This window comes from Pezoporus flaviventris, unplaced genomic scaffold (assembly GCF_033815535.1).
Source record: "Pezoporus flaviventris isolate CSIRO_AGI_PZ_B2104156 unplaced genomic scaffold, CSIRO_AGI_Pfla_v1 ptg000002l, whole genome shotgun sequence".
Lineage (NCBI taxonomy): Eukaryota > Metazoa > Chordata > Aves > Psittaciformes > Psittacidae > Pezoporus > Pezoporus flaviventris.
This window is the reverse complement of record NW_026892550.1, coordinates 66,952,198-66,972,700: the sequence shown is the minus strand read 5'-3', so window position 1 is coordinate 66,972,700 and position 20,503 is coordinate 66,952,198. Positions and strand designations below refer to the sequence as shown.

The 20,503-nt window shown below is 39.2% G+C and overlaps 1 long non-coding RNA gene across 1 annotated transcript in view; it reads right to left on the bottom strand.

The window, feature by feature from the left end:
- Positions 1 to 544: 544 nt before the first annotated feature.
- The window catches only part of LOC133262933 (uncharacterized), a 126,204-nt gene continuing 106,245 nt past the window's right edge, over positions 545 to 20,503 (bottom strand). The window contains exons 3-4 of the long non-coding RNA XR_009741414.1: positions 7,427 to 7,984; positions 545 to 3,025 (exon numbers count right to left, since the gene is read on the bottom strand). This is a non-coding gene — a long non-coding RNA (uncharacterized LOC133262933). The remainder of the gene's footprint in view (positions 3,026 to 7,426; positions 7,985 to 20,503) is intronic.

Sequence of the window (20,503 nt, the reverse complement as noted above, 5' to 3'; positions counted from 1 at the left end):
AAACAAGACTATAATTTTCTTCTGTGTAAGCAGGATCACAAGAGTACCTCCTGATTTGATTCTACTCATTTAATTCCTGTGAACCAGACTCATTTTGACCCACCTGTGTCATGAATGTTCTTGTTTGGATGAATTTCAACTTGGAGGAGCCTAAATCTTTATTTTACTTTTTCAAGAAAATAACCTAGTTTGAGGTCTTACATTGCTTACATTAGCCATGGAAAGAAAACATCAAGAAACTATTATTTTGGGTGATGGAAAAATTCTTAGGGAAAATTTAGTAAAATAGGGGAATGAGAAGAAAAACAAAAAAAATATCAAAGTTATAACATCATAGAGATGCAACTCAGGTAGCGTATTGAGGGAGGTAAGGGCAAAATGGGAGATGTTAGAAACATTACGCTTGGAAAGCCTCAATGGCTGAAACACAAAGTGCTTTCTTCCATTTTGGTTTAAAATTCATGCAGTGTCTAAAGCAAACACGGGCAAAAATTGCTTCAATCCCCACCCATGGAAGTCTTTGGTACCCCAGAACAATCCCTGAGCAAGCCTGCAGGAGCCAAGAAAGAAGGCAGGGATGGAAAGGGAATGCACAGGAGCAGCCAGGTCTGACCTTTCATTCCTTTTGCCCGAGAACCCTGGTAGTTCTTTGCTCTCTTGTTACCACCATGCATTTCTGCTGCTGCTGTGAAGAGTGGCATTGTTGCTCTCTGCAGTTAGCCTGTTATTTATGGAACACAACTTTCTTCCTAATTTACAGCAGTTTCTCACAGAATACTTGGCCAGCAACCGCTTATTCTTGCTCAGATATAATTTTATTTTTCATAGTCTCTTGCAATAAATATAAAGAGACAAACACTATAACTTTTTATACCAATTTAGAGATTGAATTCCAAGAAAAGTAAAAGATAAAGAGTGACAGCTTGGTGTTACTGAACTCAGGAGCAAACCTGTGTTCTTTTTCTTGAAGTTCATACAACCTAGGTCAGAAGAGAGCAACTAATCCACAGGCATGTGGCTCACAGGGCATTTAGTATAGCTCATGAAAGCACAAGGAAAACAACTTTACATAAGTATCTCCAACTGTGAACACAATCCTTCCCTGTGTCCTTCAGAAGCCCAGTAGATGCAGTTTCAGATTTAGTTGCCTCTCTGTGAAATATAAAAATGTCTGAAGCCAGAGAGGAGGCTTTACCCTTTGCACCAAGAGTTGCTATGTTAGATGGGATGGTGTTTCAGCATGGACCTGGTTGTAGAACTCTTGCAGTCACCAGTAAACACTTCCCTAAATAGGTCCATGGCCATTTATAAAGCAAATTACTATGCATATGAGACAATACGGTAGCATTAATGACAACTGCTCCCTGCAGATAAATAGTGCTGTAAGGCTAAGAAACTTTGTGGAAGCATTGCTCACCTGAATAAAGAACAAAGTTTGTATTTAAAGTATGAATATTTTGTTTGTTTATTCATGTAGCATTCAATCCAATAACAAAAAAAAAAAAATCTATTTTTCCATCACTCCAGAGCCACAGTTTGCAAAAACAGAAAGAAATAAAAATGACTCACTGCTTTAGCAGTCATCCCCATTTCCTTTTCCTTATGATGTCTGGTTAGTATCCATGGATTGCTGCTAAGTGAATCTTATAAGAGGAGCAAGTGAATAATTCTTCATTCATTATCAGTTTTTAGAAAAACAGGTTTTTTTACCTGTAGCTTTTTTTTAAACACTCAACAAAAATTGTCTTGAAAATGACTTAGCACCAGATAAGCATGTTCTATGTTACAGTGCAACAAGCCATTCATATCACTGCTTCAAATCCAATTTTTAAAAATAATCAAAACTTTGCCTGCCACAGAATCAACAGGAAGAGAAAATGGTAAGTGTTCAGTCATTAAAAATTCATTTGGTATTCATTGTAACAGCATTAATCATAACGGTTTCATTTGGCATTCATGTGGCTGTCACATGTAAGAGTTCAATTATAATGCACACTAGCTAATGAGCATACAAAGTGTTACTGAATCAACATTAGTGTGCAGCATTTCTTTATTTGCATTATTCATATGCTGCAGGTTTAAAAATCTATCAACAACAAGCTGTTAAAAAGCAGCAATATATTATAAAAGATACATTTTGGAGGCCTTTCTTTTGAAATCTGTTCAATTGCCTGTCTAAGCAAATGCTTATGTATCCTCTGTCACTGTAGTATCCGAGTACCTGGAGAGCTGCCCATGGTTTTCACACATGCCTAAAACCATGCTGTTAAAATGTGGTCCCACTATTTTCAACATGGCCAGTACAGCACAACATATGAGTCCAGATGGATTAAGGCAATTAACTTCCTATAGTTTCAGTGGGAACATATAAACACTTTTGAGGAGCTGAACACTGGTCTTCAGAGGAGGGAGTGCCTCTGTGATCAACATGCTGCATGTCACAGAGGATTAAGGAGTTACAAAAGTAAAGCATTCAGAGTGCGTAAGGACTTTGTTGAGATACGTAGCATACCTTCACTTTCTAAAAGTGGAAGTTTCTTCCACTTTTAGAAAAATGTTTAGCAAAGTCTTGGACCCTGAAGGATAAACGAAAGACGTAAGAAATCCATCTACAAAAATGTAATCTTTGGGAACTCCTGTCTCCCTACCCAGCTGAAACTGGGGTTGTGTTGCGCCACCTGGCATCACCACACACAGGAAACAGACACCCCCAAAATAAAAAATTAATCGTTCTCTGGAAACCACAGAGGAAGCAGGGAATCAAGATCATTGAAAAGTTTGAACAAACTTGGCAGGGAATGTTTGCTTGATTGCCCAGGGCTGATTTTCATGTGAAGGGCCCATGACTTGCAGATGCTCATGCTCAGGAATAGCATTTGTGTCTGTGCAGTGCCAGGAGCTCAAGTACTTATCTCAGACTTCAAGTAAGGCAGAGACTGAAGTTTATGAATACAAATTATTCCAAGATATATTTCTAGTTTGGGAAATGCCTGGGCTCCTCAGAAATTACTGTCATTTTGGAGATCTGCAAATACAAACCAGAGAAAGAATAGAAGAGCACCTCTGAAGAGAAAAATGAAGTGTACAAGGGGTTTTCCACCATCATTTAAAATATCACAGCTTTCTAGGTACCTGCCTCTTTACACCCCCTTTGTGTGTGCTGCTTTATACAAAATCTCCAACTCAGAACTTTTTACATAGTTGTTTTTTTTTTTCCAGGGTACATTCAATTATCTTCATTATTTTCACTTGCGTCCTACAGACCTTCTTCCTACAGTGTTCCTATGTCATTTAATTTCCTTCATTTTGAAAAGAAGAAAAGAGGATTTTCACACAGCTTGTTGGAATGAGAAAGAGACTAGCCTTAATTTACAGAAAAAAAGCATGTTTCAGGTAACTTTCCAACTCTGCTGTTCAGAGGGAGCTTTTAATGTAGCTCTATCGAAAGATCCTGTTTCAGAATATGTGAAGAAATTCTGAAAAGTCAGAAAATTCTCAGCAATGGTATGAAGTGTTACAAAACATATAATGCATTTTCTCAAACACTCTTAATACATCCACTATTTCCACTAAACTCTGCAGCACTAAGTTGTTTGAAGTTAGCAGAACAAGATTTTGCTGCAGGTGTTTAGACAGCATAAATTGATAGTCTAGAATTAAGTCTACATAAGCAACTCCTCTAAGTTATTAGATCATTTTCTTGGTGTCTAAGCTGAAAACTGTTAAACCAAAGTAAAATTAATAAAAGCTTGTCATGACTACAAGTGTGATTTAGTAACTTGTAGTAACTTAAAGTAGTAACTTAAAATGGATGCAAGTAGCATAGCTTCATTTGTATCAGAGAGTCATTTATTCTCCGTCACAGTTACCATGCTACCAGCTGTGTTTGCTGATAGCATTGACACTTACTTGGGCCTAGTAGATATCTAAATGACAGTATTTCTTGTTTGTTAGACTTTAGAAGAAGCATAATGAGAAGAGGAAATCTATATCAAAATTATCAAAGCCTTGCCTTCTTCGAGGTAACACAAATATTTGCATGTGACTGAAGAGAATGAAAGCAGAAGAAAATGGAAACATAGATTAGAAAATGAGAATATAAATAGAATACAGTAGTGAGAAAGAGAGAGGTACAGAAAGCTAGAGGGCTAAGACATCTGGTTATCAAAATGAGATTCCCACATCAAGGGAGAGTCAAAACTGCATCTGATATCTCTTTTCAATCTCTAGTATATAAAGCATATCTATTGCAATTTTAAAATGAGGATTTGGTATAAAAGTTGCCCAGAGACTGCTTTGGTGTATTTTAAAGTAATTTGAGGGTTTTTAGTTTGGTGTTTTTTTGGTTGGTGCTTTTTTTTTTTTATTGCTCAACTTCCCTGCAAAATTATCAGCATAGCAAACCTGAGAGATCTTTGGATTCCTGCTGTCTGCAAGGCGATAAGACTAGAGAGAGCTGAAATCAGCAAAGCAGAACTACTGCTGTTTTTCTTGAGGACACCAAAGCTTTTTCCATACAGCAGCTGAAACATAGATCACAAATTAGATAAACCAGGTGAATATCACCCACAGTGTGCAAATATGTAGTGGGCTTTACAGGAAAGAATCCTTACTGTGTCTACTAAATCCCTTCCTGTTTTTTTAAATATATTGCTTACTTGGAAAACATTTCCTCTTTCACATCTGTGATTTTATTGCTAGGTTCTATCTGCTAATCATGCGTAATTCAATTTTTAGGAAAATGCTCAGCTTCTTCAATTCTCTTTTCAGTAGACACACATTTGGATTTTTTTCTAAAAATTAGGAAAGTGTTTTAAGCGACTGAACAAGAATACAAATACAGCTTTCAGCATTTAAAAATGTTTTCCTCTAATCACATAATTGCAGAGTGTCCATATAACCAGCTGCTACTCCCCAGTCAGCAGTCATACCTGTGATCTGCATAACTATTACTTACAGATTGTTATTTGCTCTAAGTGCAACTCCATATTATTATGATGTTATCAATTACTGGGTTTTGTTTCTTTCTGTGCTTTTAGTATAGGCTAAATGACTTGTTTGATAAGTGTTAAATACATGAAGGTAAAGATATCCTATTCTGCTGGTGTGTACTAGAAAAGCATATACAGCATGTGATATAAACTTGAGCTCAGAAGGGATTTAGGCTTTACTGACAAGCCTGAAAACATATATCATAAATTCTTTGCACAGAATTCCTCAGTAATCAAGGGGTTTGAACATCTTATGTATTTTTTTAAATGAAACATGCATATTACCAATTGAAAATGATGAATGTTATGATTGAGAGAAATGTGTCACTTACATGTACTTCAAGCCTTCAGCCAAACCTTTCATTAAAGAAGATTCACTTTAGGCTAAATATAAAAGAGGTTGGAGTCTATTTTAGGTAGAATTATCCATTTTGTGCTTTCCGATAGCAATAAAAACTACATTGCCATTTGTTTGAATACAAAGTATCTTTAAACAGAACAGAAATGCACAGTGAAGTCCACCTGCCATCACAGCAACTCTATTTTAGACTGTACAATGATAGAAGCAGAGCTTTAAGGTATTACGCCCCTGCTCACGTTTGCCTATACGACTCTACAGCGTGCAAGTTTGCAAAGAGGAAAAGTCATAGCATCTGGCCAAGCTCCCTTCTGACTCCCCAGGGGATCCAAGACAGGGTGACATGCCAGGGCTCTCAGAACAGCCCTGGCTAACCAACCATGAGTCTCCTGAAATCCTATGGCACATGCAACATCAGACCTTTTAAAGAAGAAATGCCATTTCTGTGTCTGCCCATTGCTGACATCACCACAAGGTCTTCCAGCATAAGACAGTCAAATGCTGAGCATGCACAACTATGTGCAGGACTTGTCCATCCACCCTGCATCTAAGTGTAGTCTGAGGCTTTCATTAAGTGACAGCAGAAGATTGGCTTTTCTTCTTTCTGTGTTTCTGAGCTCTTCCAAAACTGGTGATTGATCTCGGGTTTGTGTTCAATTAGTTGGGATTATAGGAAATAATTTCATCTGCCAAATATTGACCTGTGCAATATAGGCATGTACATTCAAGCTAGTTGGCTGGATGCCCTTTACAGTCAATGGAAATAAGTAAGTTTAATTCATCTTACATTAAATTAGGACATCTAAATCACTGCTGCCATATTACCAAACAGCTCAGAGGGCAGGGAGGCAAAGAACATATTTATTTTTTTAATAAACTTTACTATTTACCTGTTTGCTACATAAATTGCTATGTATTTTATCTTGTAACATTATTCTTTGTTCACTAATACATTATCCCCTTGTATCAAAAGGCTGCATCAAAAAAAATGCAACCAGTAGGTAGAAGGAGGTGATCCTGCCCCTCAGTTATGCTCTCATGAGACCCCACTTAGAGTACTGTGCACAGTTCTGGTGTTCTCAACATACAAAGAATGTGGAACTGTTGGAACAAGTCCAGGGGAGGGCCACGAGGATGATCAGGGGCCTGGAGCACCTCCTGTATGAAGACAGGCTGAGAAAGTTTGAGCTGCTCAGCCTCGAGAAGAGAAGGTTGCGTGGAGAACTCAGCAGCCTTCCAGTATTGAAGGGGGCCTTCGAGGGTGCTGGAGAGGGGCTCATCATCAGGGACTATCGAATAGGACAAGAGGTGTAACTTAAATAGGGGAAATTTAGGTGAGGTATAAGGAATGAGTTCTTTACTGTAAGGGTGGTGAGGCACCGGAATGGCTTGCCCAAAGAAGTGGTAAATGCTCCATCCCTGGCTGTATTCAAGGCCAGGCCTCTAGTGTGAGGCATCTCTTCACATGGCAGGGGGTTTGGAACTTGAAGATCTTAAAGTCCTTTCCAGCCCTAACCATTCTATGATTCTATGATTTTTATTCTCTACCCATTATAGGAAACTTTCAGTACCAATAAGATTATTTGGGTCAGATTAGTAAAGAATAAACACTATACCAATGTCCACTCTCATTTTCACTAAATAATCTATGCCTTTTTATAGACTCTATTCTTCATATGTCATTCATGTGACAGTGAGCAACGGGTTTCTTAATTTCTCATGCAATGCAACCTTCATTTATATTTTATTCATTTAAACTGTCCTTGTTTAAACTGAACATGCCATACAATACATTCCATGAGTCAATTGTTTCTGCACAGAGAATAAAGGACTGGAAAAGACAGTTATACTTGAAGAACTTACTGTATGCATTTAGACGGTTCTTTGAGAGTATGCTTGCTTCACTTTTGAAGAAGACCTGGGTTCATATGATAGCAAAGTATATTTGATTACTTATAAAACTGAGATAATTCTACTACCTTCCTTCTTTAGGTGAGGGCAATAATGTTTTACTTCATATTAAATAATTTGAAATGTGCCCTATCATCTTAAGAAAAAAAAACAAAAAACAACCAACCTTAACATTCCAAATCTCTGTTTCCAAGGAGAGGGAGAAATTGTACCTCAAAAGGCAATAATGTTGCAGATCTTGAAACATTTGAAAGGTCTTGAAGATGATCATATGCAAGTCAAATTCCGCCATGCTGTCTTTGTCGCAAGGAAAACAGGTTTAAATAGCCAAGATTAAATGGTGTAGAATAATTCTCTAATTATGAAAGTGTCCAAGATTGCCAGGAAGATCCTCCAAACAGGTGTTGCCGAGTATGAACTCACTACAAAAGCAGGTGAACACACAGCACAGCTCTGTCAGACTGCAACTCAAAGGGATGTAATGCCAGAAGTGTTTTATTCAACCCATTTATTCATGGCTCTCTACTATGAAATGACCTAATCAAGACTGGATGTGGTCAGTACCATGCAGTGACAGAACTGCAGCATTCAACTAAAACAGTCTTTTTGACCTTTTCTGCATTTATATGTTACACAGCACAGTCTTCATGTTCTTCTGAACTGAAAGCAGCTGCTTCCTCTTTCTTTCTTTGTCTACTGGAGCAACATGATGACCCTTATAATCCTGCAAAATATTATAGACGGTGGTGGTTAAAATTTGAGCAAATATTAAAATTTATAATTCAATCTAAGAAAGATAAATTTTAATTAGTACATTTGACATATTAAAAATCAATACTCAAGTAGTAAAAGATTCTGCAGCTTGGGCTGCACTCCACATGGATGATCATTTCTAAATTAAGAGATGCAAATTTAATCAATAGATTTAAAGCTTTACATCACTTAAGGCACTTGAATTGCTTCTAATCAGCCTAGTAAAGTGAAAGCATCATTTAATTGTTTCTACCTATCTTTGAAAGACAAACCTACCTTCAAGGCTGGATTTTGCCCAGAATAAGCTATATTATTTACCATATTGCTCTTCTACGTTATTCTTAGCAATTAAAAGTGTATTTTAAAAGTCATGGAAACAAACAGTTTAAAACCCCAGAGATCATTTCATCATTTAAAAAACTTTAGCAGAATCAATTTCTTAACTGGATTTTAATAAATAAAATTGGTAAAATGTAATTTTTGCATTACAATACTTTTAAGAAAACATAAGTATTTTGTTGCTGATTTAAAATCATCCTTGATGTAGTTTACTATGCTAACTGTTGACGCGGGAGTCACGGACAACGCAGAGACGATCAATGTGATCAAGCGATTGCCAAATTTATTACAAAGCTTTAACTCCTTATATACTATTTCTTACATGCACTTACACTGATTTGGCATATTATGATTGGATACATGTCTTGAAGACCCTTAGTGACTAACATATAATTGGTTAAGCACAGGCGTGAGAACTTGACCTCGAAAGCTTGCCAACAGTCCACAGTTCTCATTAACTCAGTGAATTCCAGCTTCTTCTTATCTTGCTTGCTTAAGCTTCTTCGGGCCTCTCATGGCCTTGCTGTATCTTTCAGGATTATTCAGCGTTTATGTACTAATTATGCATTCTCCCGTGAGAACACTGTCTCCACATCTCCCCCTTTTTGTTTTATATATGTTTTGGGTGACCCTACTTGAGCAGGGGATTTGGGCTGGATTGTATCTCCAACATATGCCAGCTACAGGCTGCTGGGCCTGCCCCCTTTTTCTGCTGTATGGTAACAGGGGAGGCCATCCTTCACATCAAGGTCTGGCATGGCTTGTGTCCCCACCGCTCCATGCCTGCCGGGTTGCAGCCAACAGCGGAGCTAAAGGTTCCTCTTGGTGGCAAACACAGAGGACAACCCAGTCTTGCACTTGACTGTGGTAGCAGGCATTTTGTCAGCCTCAGTCCTTGCACCTTGTTGTCAATGCAGAGTTTCACCTGCTTCATCCAGTGACAAGTCGCTACTACAGCAAGGCACACGCAAATTTACATTAGCAGAGTAACTATTACAGGGTGCAGCAGCATGTTGAAGATGCTGATGGCAGCCAGGGACTAGCCAAAGAAATTTCTTACCAGTGGAATTCTCCCACCCTCTTAATTTGTTCCATTACCTGCTTTATAACACTACCATTGTATTAGAATCTTTCCAGCTTTTGCCTTAGCATTTTCTAGCAGCTACTGCAAATTTCCATACTCTAACATCTCTTTTACAAGTGACAAATCTATACAACACAAGGTGTAGTTCCTCATTAGCAACTGGCTAGTAAATACAGGTGGTTTTATACAGAAAATCACAGCCTCTAATAATAGCTACTTTACAAGCACACATATTCAGGATGTTACTTTTCAGTTGCCCCCAAGTGATGTTTTGCAATCATTCATTTTTCTCTTCCTCTATCTCATTCTGCTTGGGGTATTCAGGGTCAGCTCCTGTAGCTGAGGCATCAGGTTTTTCCATTCGTCTGTCCAGCTCATGGCAAGGCTTGACAAACTTTGCAGGCAGTCGCCATGGACCTGTAGGCAGGAGGATGCAAATATAGCCCCTCCTCCAGGTTATCAGTTCTTGAGAAGCAGACAGGTTAAACTGCACATTGTTAACAGTTGAGGAGTTTGCTGCATCATTGCCTCTTTTATTTTCTTTTTTTTGTTTTTTCTTCCACCCTGATGCTGCTTAGGTGACGGCTCATAAACCTTGTGGTTGCACTACCCCTCTTGCTTTTTTAGTTAGCAGTTCTTATTTCAACCGATCTATCTATTCCTCCAAGTCTTGGATTCACCCCCAGGTTACCTTAAACATACTAAGCAAGGCTCCTACCATGCACCCACTGTGTTAAAGGTGCTCTTTAGGCTTTGTCTGTGGTGTCTCTACAAACTGCCTCAATACCTCAATAGATTGAGAGGTTGCACCGCAGCTGAATTGGAGGTCAGCTTTTTTTCCTTCTTTTTTTTTTCTTTTTTCCAAAAGTCGCTCACCCTGCTTTGCACCGCTACAAACGCCGGCCTGCTCAGCAGCAGCTACCTGCAACCATAAATACCTGCCGGCAACCGGCAATTGCACTTTTGTATTAACCCTTTCTTGCCTGAAATGTTAAACTGCTACCGGTTAAAAACTTTTACGTGAACCCAACAACAAACAATACACAGAACATTGTCTGCCCTCAACACACACACACACGCACACACGTGTATGGGATCCCACAAGCACACGCCACACAAATACAATATTTGAAGCACAAAATCCAGACAATCATTACTCCCACTACAGTCCCACGTACAGAACGTGGCACAAGGACCCTGTGGAGACTAACAGGAAACCAGCTCTGAGAAGCATCATTGCAGTGCGAGGTGGCAGGCTTATACTTAGTGGGCGTCCCCGCAGAGGCTCTGCCTTCCCCACATCGTATGAGGCTTGGGCTTTTATACTGACCAAAATGCACACTTATTCTGACACAGGTGGCCAGCCTGTGCTGGAAGAAGTGGCCAGCAGTATCTACAGAGGTCTCCAAAGGTCGACAGAAATGTGGACATACTTATATTTACCAACTTCTAGTACATGAGTATCCCAGAGAGACTGTATCAAATGAGTTGTATAAGGGATCCCAAGTCCACGGTCCGTCACAGTGTGCCCAATACCCCTGATAAGAGCATAAGAGAGACCTTCCCACCACCAGAAAACCACACAATACGTCTGTATCCCGCACTGGTCTTGCTTCCCTGGAGGTTTGGGGGGGAGGGGGGCGTGGGGGTGAGTGGTGGGTTTTTTGGGGTTTTGGTTTTTGTTTGTTTGTTTACTTTAATGTAAAAAAGGTTGCTCCCTTCACTTTAAGAAGGGCTGAAAACGTCCATAAAATGGATGTCCTAAGCTCAAATTTCAATTCATTCAATCACTGACAAGGGGGGTGTCCTGGGGTGATGCTGACTCTTTCCAGGGTTTCACCCATCGAGCTGGCACCCACTGCAAACCAGAATCTGTAATTTACACACATCATACAACCTCAACCTGTTAGTTTTACTTCCGTAGGACCTTTCCAAATGCCGGTTTCCAAATCCTTGCACTGGACCAGAATACCCGGAGTTTTAGTCATATAACCTGAACCTAATGCCTGACCATGTATTATAGCAAGGGAGTCATTAAAGTGTCCTGTCAATTGCAAAAAAAATCATAACATATACAGCTTGAGTATAAGAGGATTTTAACCCATATATGGTCACTGCTTGTTGGGCCTCCTTAACTATTTTGAGATCAAAAGCTTCCCACTCTTTTACCCCCCTGCTGTGTAGTAAACACAGGATATGCAGAGAGGCCCATTGCAAAAAATTCACCTGTAATAATTGCATCTTTGATTAACCCTTGCCAACAGTGCTCAGGATTTGTGCCCCCCGATACCTCTCCCAACCCCTCCCCCTGTTTGCCTTCTTTAAGGAAGGGGTTTTGCGGAGGATAAGGTGGAGGCACTGATAGAGATGTGTCAATCCGAGTCTCAAGGGCTTCAAGCTTTTTCATCAATTGTTGCAGCTGAGCGTCTCCAAGGCCAGTGAGTAGTTGCTGATGAGCCGAGCAGGCCGACCTGGGAGACGAAGAGTCAGAGTCTGGAAGCAGAGGATATAAATCTGGGGACTTGGAGTCTGATCCTGGGTTGAACTCAGGGTCTCCGTTGTTCACAGCTATGTCTTTCTTGTCAGCTGTCTCTCGTTCGATATGTGGCCATCTGCGAACCTGGCTCTTGCTTTCATTGGCTCAGGGCATTGATTTTTTCGGCGCCGTTCCAGGTACCACAGGACGTGCATAAGTCATAGCCGCAGCACTATGATGGGGGTTAGGGGAGACAGCCTCTTACTGGAGCTGTGGCAGCAAATACAGAAGCTACCGCCACCCTTTCCAATTTCATCTCTTTCAAAGTCTCAAACACCAATCTCCAAAGTGTAGAGTGTTTCTGTGAATCTTTGGTCCCTTTACTAACCTTGTGATCACGGGACCACTTTAACAGCCTCTGTAAGGCAGCACTATGATATTGCAGTCCTCTCTTAGAGAGAATGTGTTGGAGGAGCTTCACCACTGCCTGTTCCTCTTTGGATAGCAAGTGCCCCATCTCCTCCCCAGCCACTCACCTGATCAGAGCGAGATCCCCAAAGCTTTGCAGACCTCTGACTTCCCAGCACCGGGGCAGCGCTGACTTTCGGCCGGCTCTCCCCCCCGTCGTTTTTGTCGGACCTTCAAACTCGTCTTCGTCGAGTTACCGATCGGAGGGTCCCTGTTCGGGCGCCACTTGTTGACGCAGGAGTCACGGACAACGCAGAGACGATCAATGTGATCAAGCGATTGCCAAATTTATTACAAAGCCTTAACTCCTTATATACTATTTCTTACATGCACTTACAGTGATTTGGCATATTATGATTGGATACATGTCTTGAAGACCCTTAGTGACTAACCTATAATTGGTTAAGCACAGGTGTGAGAACTTGACCTCGAAAGCTTGCCAACAGTCCACAGTTCTCATTAACTCAGTGAATTCCAGCTTCTTCTTATCTTGCTTGCTTAAGCTTCTTTGGGCCTCTCATGGCCTTTCTGTATCTTTCAGGATTATTCAGCGTTTATGTACTAATTATGCATTCTCCCGTGAGAACACTGTCTCCACAGCTAACTTTCCAGAATTATTAAAAAAAAAAAAAATATTCGTTTTGTGAAACTGGCTGTTTAAAATTCTCATGCTTTGGTAACTGATAATGTGAACCACAAATTATTGCAAGTTAAAATGCTTTCATTTTTTTTCCCCATTTTTAATTTTGCAATCTACATGTGAACATGGTTGCCACAGCCATCTGTCAAAATATCTGCAAGATACCTCAAAATACTGTTCACAGTAAATCTTAGATTTGAAACATTTTATTTTTTTCAGAATGTTCATCAACAACTTGTTGAATTTACTTCTACAAAAAGGAAAGGAAAGATGAAGATCTAGTTTTACCTTTTTACATGAAAAGTCACACTTGGAAGATATTGATAAAACTACTCACATACTTCATGCTTCTTTACATCTGGAATTGCTATGAATTCTTCCATTGTATTTTCTAGGATTATATCTGCATGGAAGTTACTACATATGCAGTTGAAAGTATCTTAAAAGCATTTCAGATCAATATATCCTGAAGATTTTCAGGCTAAATCTTTTGATAGCGTGCATGAAGCCTATATTTCTTTTAAAACTGACAGGTTCCATTTATAATGGAGAGGAATATGACTGCTTTATTTTATTTTATTTTTTTCTCTAAAAGTTTTCTATGGATAGTGCCACATGGAAAGTATGATACTTTCAGATGGAGCAGAGTAAGCTCTTTATAAAATCTGGTATGCCACTACCTAGCTATTTGGCATGCAAAAGTATTGCAATTGCATAAAGAAATTGGTTAACAATTTACTTAAATTGTTATTCATCCAGTCTTCCCATAAGCCACCAGAATTGCATAAATAATTTTCACCTGCAGCCACTAGTAGGATGTCTTTAGTAAAAACTGTGTTTCCAAATCCTAGGCAACAGGATATTTAGACTTCCATGATTTAACTGGGTCAGCAATCTTTTCTGTCAACAAATATCAAGGACAAAAATCATATGACACACATTTAAAAAAACCCTGGGTATCACAACCAAATGACTCTTGTATTCTATGATAAAGATGAGTCAGCCCAGCAGGAGTTTCCAGGGCAAAATATTTTTGGACACAGGAGGGAAACAGAGATGATATTTCATCTCTGAATTGTACACAGTCTGTGCACTGCAATTGCATGGTTTCAGCATTGTGAACACTATGGATTCCTAGAAGATCTGAGCTAAAAACAGCCACAGATTTCTGAAACTGAAGTCTTGAAGAAGCAAACAGCATTAGCTACTTTGCACTGTTGTGGGGACATTCGGTAACATATTCAGCATTACCAATGTGTCTCAGTGTAAGGTAAACTGTGAGTACAAACTCACAGGTTGGTGTGAAGGTAGTGTCCCTTCTTTACATGCACACATGGTTACAATTCTGGCTGAAAAATCAAGTTCTGCCCTATTTTCCTATTCAATACAGCACGATAGGGACAGTTGGGGTTTAGAGAGAAGAAAGCTGTATTTTTCATTAAGTGTTCTAACCAGTTGAGTGCATACAAGTCAACAACCCTGACCCCCCAAAAAACTGCAAACATACCAACATATTTCTGCCTTACCATGCATGAAACTGAATCCACAAACCCTCATTTAATGAACATTGCTGGGATTACTAGAGCTCTAGCAAGCAGCTTTTGAAGAAAAGGTTGGGGCTGCAATTTGAAAGTGTGCAGCAACTCTTTTCACGTGCAGCAAACTGTCAGACATCTTCTTATGCTACCAAATGGGAACTACTTCCTGTACTACCCTCTAACATCCTTTGACAAGGGTGGCAAAACACCACCCAAACCCAACCCTTCCCTTCTTCCCTACTTACAGACATTATCAGAGTCCTTGTACCTACAGGTCCTGTCTCCCACGTTCAGATAGGGACACAGGAGAACATCCAAAGAAAACTGAAAAAAAAAGCACAAAGACCCAAACTTTCTATTTGATTCAATTACTTTCTGTCAAGATATTATACTTCACCTCTGACTATCAACTATTCTTGGAAACCCTAGTCACAGCTCAGCTCTTGCAGCGCAGAGTATGACTTGCAGTATCTTTAGTTTTTTCCATACTGCCCCAAATGCTGCAGAGATTACTTTTACCATAATGGCTTTTTTTTTTTACCATAATGGCTTTTAATTGTTTTTAAGGTCTGAAATTTATCATCTGGCTTGCATATATTTTCTTTGCTATCCATTTGATAGTCCCTCCCAATGAAGCATTTGCTGTGCTCTTTTTTGCTTAAGTTTCATGAGCATTCTATAAAAACAAGTGTCCTGGGTTCAGTAGTATTTTTCTCCTTCTTGATAGCTGGTGCAGTGCTGTGTTTTGACTTTCAGCTTGGGAACAGAGCTGATAACAATGATGTTTTGGTATGGCCAAGGACTTTGTGAGCCTCATGCTCTGCCAGGGAGGAGGGGAAGTTGGGAGGAAGCAGAGACAGGACACCTGACCCAAACTGACCAAAGAGGTATTCCATACCACAGGACGTCATGCCTGGGATGTAACTGAGAGTTACCCGGAAGGGCTGGGACTGCAGGGTTGGAGGAGGTATCGGGAAGAGCTTGGTCAGGCTGGGGGGGTGAGTTATCAGTCGGCTGGTGGTGAGGTGTTGTATTCTCTTCCCTTGTTATTTCCTTTATCATTATTATTATTGGTGGTAGCAGTAGTGATTTGTGTTATACCTTAGTTACTAAACTGTTCTTATCTCAACCCGTGGGAGTTGCATTCTTTTTGACTCTCCTCCCCGCCCCTCCGGGAGCAGGGGGAGGGCAAGAAGTGGGGGGAAGTGAGTGAATGAATTGCCTGACTGGGTTTAAACCACGACAACAAGGAAATATACAAATTGTCATGCAATTCAGAAGTATCATTATTCATTCCAGAAAGTTAATGTGTTTCTGTGTAAGAGTCCACTGCTTTTCTTATAATTTCCAACTGTTATGCAATAGTTAACATTAGGGAGTGTCCAATATCTTAATTTTTAATAGAAAGATTATTCAATACTAGCTCTAAAATCTTAACAGCTGGATTCAGGAATCCATATATTGTCCAGAACTGGCAAACTATGCGTTTTTCACTAATTTTGTAGAGACTAAAACATCAATTACTTATGTATTTTAGTAGATAATGTATGAGCAATCAGTTATCCTCTGACCCTAGATCCCCCAGGCACTTCCCATCTGTCAGACATTTCTGTACCCGCATATCCTTTCCTTACATCAGTCTAATGCACTAGACTTGCACGCATCCCTTACAACCAAAAAGCTGGAGTAAACCCCAGAAATGTGCCACATCCAAAAAAGTCACTTCTGTTTTCCCTATTTCTCTCTGAAACTCAAGGGATTCGCTGTTTTGACTGCCTATTTGAGCTTCATAATACTATATATATTTGTGAGACCATCATATGTTCCTTCTTCATTGTGAATGAAAGCTTGAACTCTGTTCACTAAGGCAAAAATTCCTCAAGGTATCTCCTGTGATTTTCTGTGGCAGATACATCACAAACATGAGCCCCGAGGGTTGTTTATTTTCCTCTCCTTAATTTTTTGAGTAGGTAATTTTAATGAAATACAGAGTAATTGGACCTCTTTAAAAAGCTAAATGGGGAGCTTCCTGGAAATGTTTTCCTTATGTATTTACACAGGATCATCTAAGTGTAAATATAGTCCCTAGATAGTTAGCTCACATTGTAATGAATTTAATACAGTGCTTCAGATTCACAGTTGACATAAATGTTTTGCAAACACAGGGCCATTAAAGTCAATGACACTAAGTCAATTTACACCAGTTAAGAGTATGACAGTGTGTACAGAAGATTCTGTTCAATGGCATAATCATCCTGGCTTTTACAGCTTCATGGGTTGAGAGAGCTTTGAATTTGAAAATGGGCTTTCCCGTAAGAAAGATGTCTTCTCAGATATAGAGGAAATGTATGGGAGAAAGGAGAGAAACTCATTTAAAAGTCTGATTATAGCAACAGTAGTTTTGAAAACATCTGCATTATAATAACTTATTAGTAGATTCCTCTGTTTTCTACGCGTGTGGGTGGCTGACTTGGAGTGCCTCAGCTGTTAGGGATGCACAGTGGTAGCCTTTGCATGTTTTGTATTTCTGTTTTGCTACAACTCATAGCCATTAAAATAATTGTGCATCTCATCCAAGCACAGACACTTTTCAAAAAGTTCTCTCCCACAAACAGCAATAGCACACACCCTGGGAAGAAATCACATTCATAGCTACTTGAAGTCAGGCTATGAAAAGAGGGGAAATTTGGGTCTCATGTATAAGTGTGATTTTGAACCACCCAAACCAAGAAAACCTCTAGGAATTGTGTCTTTATTTGTACTTTGGGGGGTCACTGTTTTCTCACTATAACTTGCCTTTCATTTTTGTGATTCATTGGTAAAAGGAATCACAGCACCTGAGGCACAGGCCTGAAAGCAGAAGTGACATGTTTCCTTTGCTGGGCAGATGAAACTTAGAAGTTTGCTGCTCATTTGTTCAACACATCCTTCCAATTGGGAAGCAGTTCTCTGTAAGCAGTGAGGATTAACAGACAAGTAAAACCACTCTTTTCCAATTACTCTAAAGAGTTTAAAGTTTTGTTTATTATTATTTGGTTTTTGCGACTGGATTCCCACCTCTAATCTGCATCTATGCAGAACGAATGCCCTACTAGCAATGGTCTCACACCCAACAGACACTTCTTAAATATATACAGTTTACATATACAAGCTCTACCAATGTATTTTCTCATGACACTCACTTCACCTAGTCTGGCCTATACTTATTGCATAGATTCCAGGTGAGTTTTCAGAGCAGAAAATAGTATAAGTTGCCTGGCAAACTTCCTCCCCACCTTATTTTTAATAGAAAAAGTGTTGAAATAATATGACTGAAAAATAAAAGTTGACTGCTTGTTAATAAATTTTATCCCATTACCAAAACAAACTTTTATTTTATTCATTAAAGGCATTCACTTAAAAAAAATTAATCCCACTTAGTAGCCTTATCTGATACAAGGAAGACATGTAAACCAGATCAGAAGGAATACTGCAATGAGTGGAAATTTCCAGAAAGGAGTTCTGACATGGTTATACTGTGAGAAATAATGGAACTTCTTGCAGAGGGAATATTCTACTTTATACAGACACTTTTTGAGTTCGTCCTGGGTTCAGCAGTAGCAGTCATGTTTCTCCTTTGTGGTAGCTGGTGCAGCGCTGTGTTTTGACTTCCAGCCTGGGAACAGTGTTGGTGAAGCCGATGTTTTCGTTTACTGCTAAGTGATGTTTACCCTGACCAAGGACTTTGTGAGGCTCATGCTCTGCCAGGGAGGAGGGGAAGCCGGGAGGAAGCAGAGACAGGGCGCCTGACCCAGGCTAGCCAAAGAGGTATTTCATACTGGGAGTTACCTGGAAGGACACGGGCTTCCGGGTGGGACTCGTTTCTTGGCTGGTGGTATTGTATACTCTTCCCTTGTTATTTTCTCTTATCATTGTTGTCATTGGTGGTAGCGGTGGTGATTTGTGTTGTACATTGGTTGCTGGACTGTTCTTGTCTCAACCCATGGGAGTTGCACTCTTTCGATCCTCCTCCCCATTCCTCCGGGAGCGGGGAAGGGGAGAGCCCCGAGGCGGTGGGGCCCTCAATGGCTCTCAGCCCGGCACCACTCACTGGGAGTGAGTGAACAAGCTGTTTGGCTTGGGTTTAAACCACGACAGAGTTTACCAATGGGAAGGTTATGTAATGCCACAAGGCACATGCACCAGTTTCAGTATGCCTTTTTCAACATGCCATTTACAACACAGATTGGTACATATCTACTCAGTTTTCACTCATTGCTCCAGGATGCAACAACATTTTCCCTTGATATACTTAGATAAAACAGTTGGTGCTAATTATCTTAATGATTTCAGCATGAAGATTAGTAACCCTTGCAATTTTTATCCTTGCTAGTATAAATCAGTTTACAAGGGCTCAAAGTACCTGTTAGGCTGCCAAAGCTGTGTACACACTTTCAGTAGTCAAATTAACCTCTGACTTCAGAACAGGAATACTTTTGTATAAAGTGAAGCCTCTCCACTTTTGAATAGTAGGTGCTAGTAATTGAAGTAATAGTTGGGAACAGACTGTGGATTTAATGCTCTTATTCCAGAAAGACAAAGAGAATGAGTCAAGAAAACCCTAAGCTACCTTTTAAAATGAGTCAGATACAAATAATCTGGAGAAAAAAAAAAATCAGGTTCCTTTGTTTTTAAAGAACATTCATACTGTGAAGTTATCGTAACTACTGTAGTATTACATTATATGTATTTTATATATACTATATCTAGCACAACAGTACTATGCATACAATATGTAATGACTTATTAATCTGATTCAGAGAAAACCCTCAGTTTAACACAGTTCAAAGGCATTGACTTGAAATGCCTGTTTCAGCCTGTATTTATTCTGTAAGTCAGTTAAATTCTGATGCAGTGCAAGGTTAAGCAACCCTGTGTAACCTGAACACACAAACACATTCTGCAGTGGCACCAAGAGTCGCTTGTGTAGTGCTAATCAATTTATTAAAAAGATTCCATTAAGGAATTACTATTGTATGTATGAACATTGGAATATAATATATACACATTTGCACAAAGATTGCAAAGCAGTCAAACACTCTTTTAAAAAAGACTGGTACATACATACTTTTCCATTAGTTCAATTTTCTATTTAACTTGTCTATTTTCCCATTACATAGCCAATACTTAATTCAGATCTCTTATCTAGAAATTCCTTTAAATACAAAAAGGCAGTCCCAATCCATGATTTTCCCGCACAAATCAAGTATCAAGATGTAGACTATCTAACAAGAAGTCCTTCATTGGAAAGAAAAGTTTAAGCTAAGATTTAAAATTCCATCCACAATCAGATGTATAACTGAGAGCAGTTTATTTGTCTGACAAGAGAGTAACCACACAAATTTGTCTACAGAATACTTTTCAGCAACTTTGTCTTTGTTCTTTTTTTTCATTTTCTGCTCTACTTAGTTTTTACTAGTTTTCATTTGTCTATAATGTATCTTTTATTCACTATTCATGACATCAAAACAAAATGGGGGAAACTCTCTTCTATTTCTTTTTATATTCTCAGTTTCTGTGCAGTTTTTGACAACCATCTGCTTAGATTAGACTTCACCTCCTTCTACCATTCATTCCTGTCATAAAATATTGACAGAAACAATTTTCTTCTGGGAAAATAGAAATTTAATAGATAAGTGAAAACTACTTGTTTTTTCATTAAAGTCCTGATGTACTCTCACAACCTGTGTTGTATTTATTTATATGATCATTTGAAGTTGTAAAAAATTAAAAGGTAAAGCTTTAACTGAAACCCTGGATTTCACAGTGGGATTCAGACTGTATCTAGTAGTCAAAAATTATGTTAGAGCTTTTGCAAGCAGCATGTCAGATAAAAATCTCTAGGTGCAATAAATGTAGTGTAATAAGAGGCTCTTTAGCAGCAGTTAAAGGGGACAAATGACAGC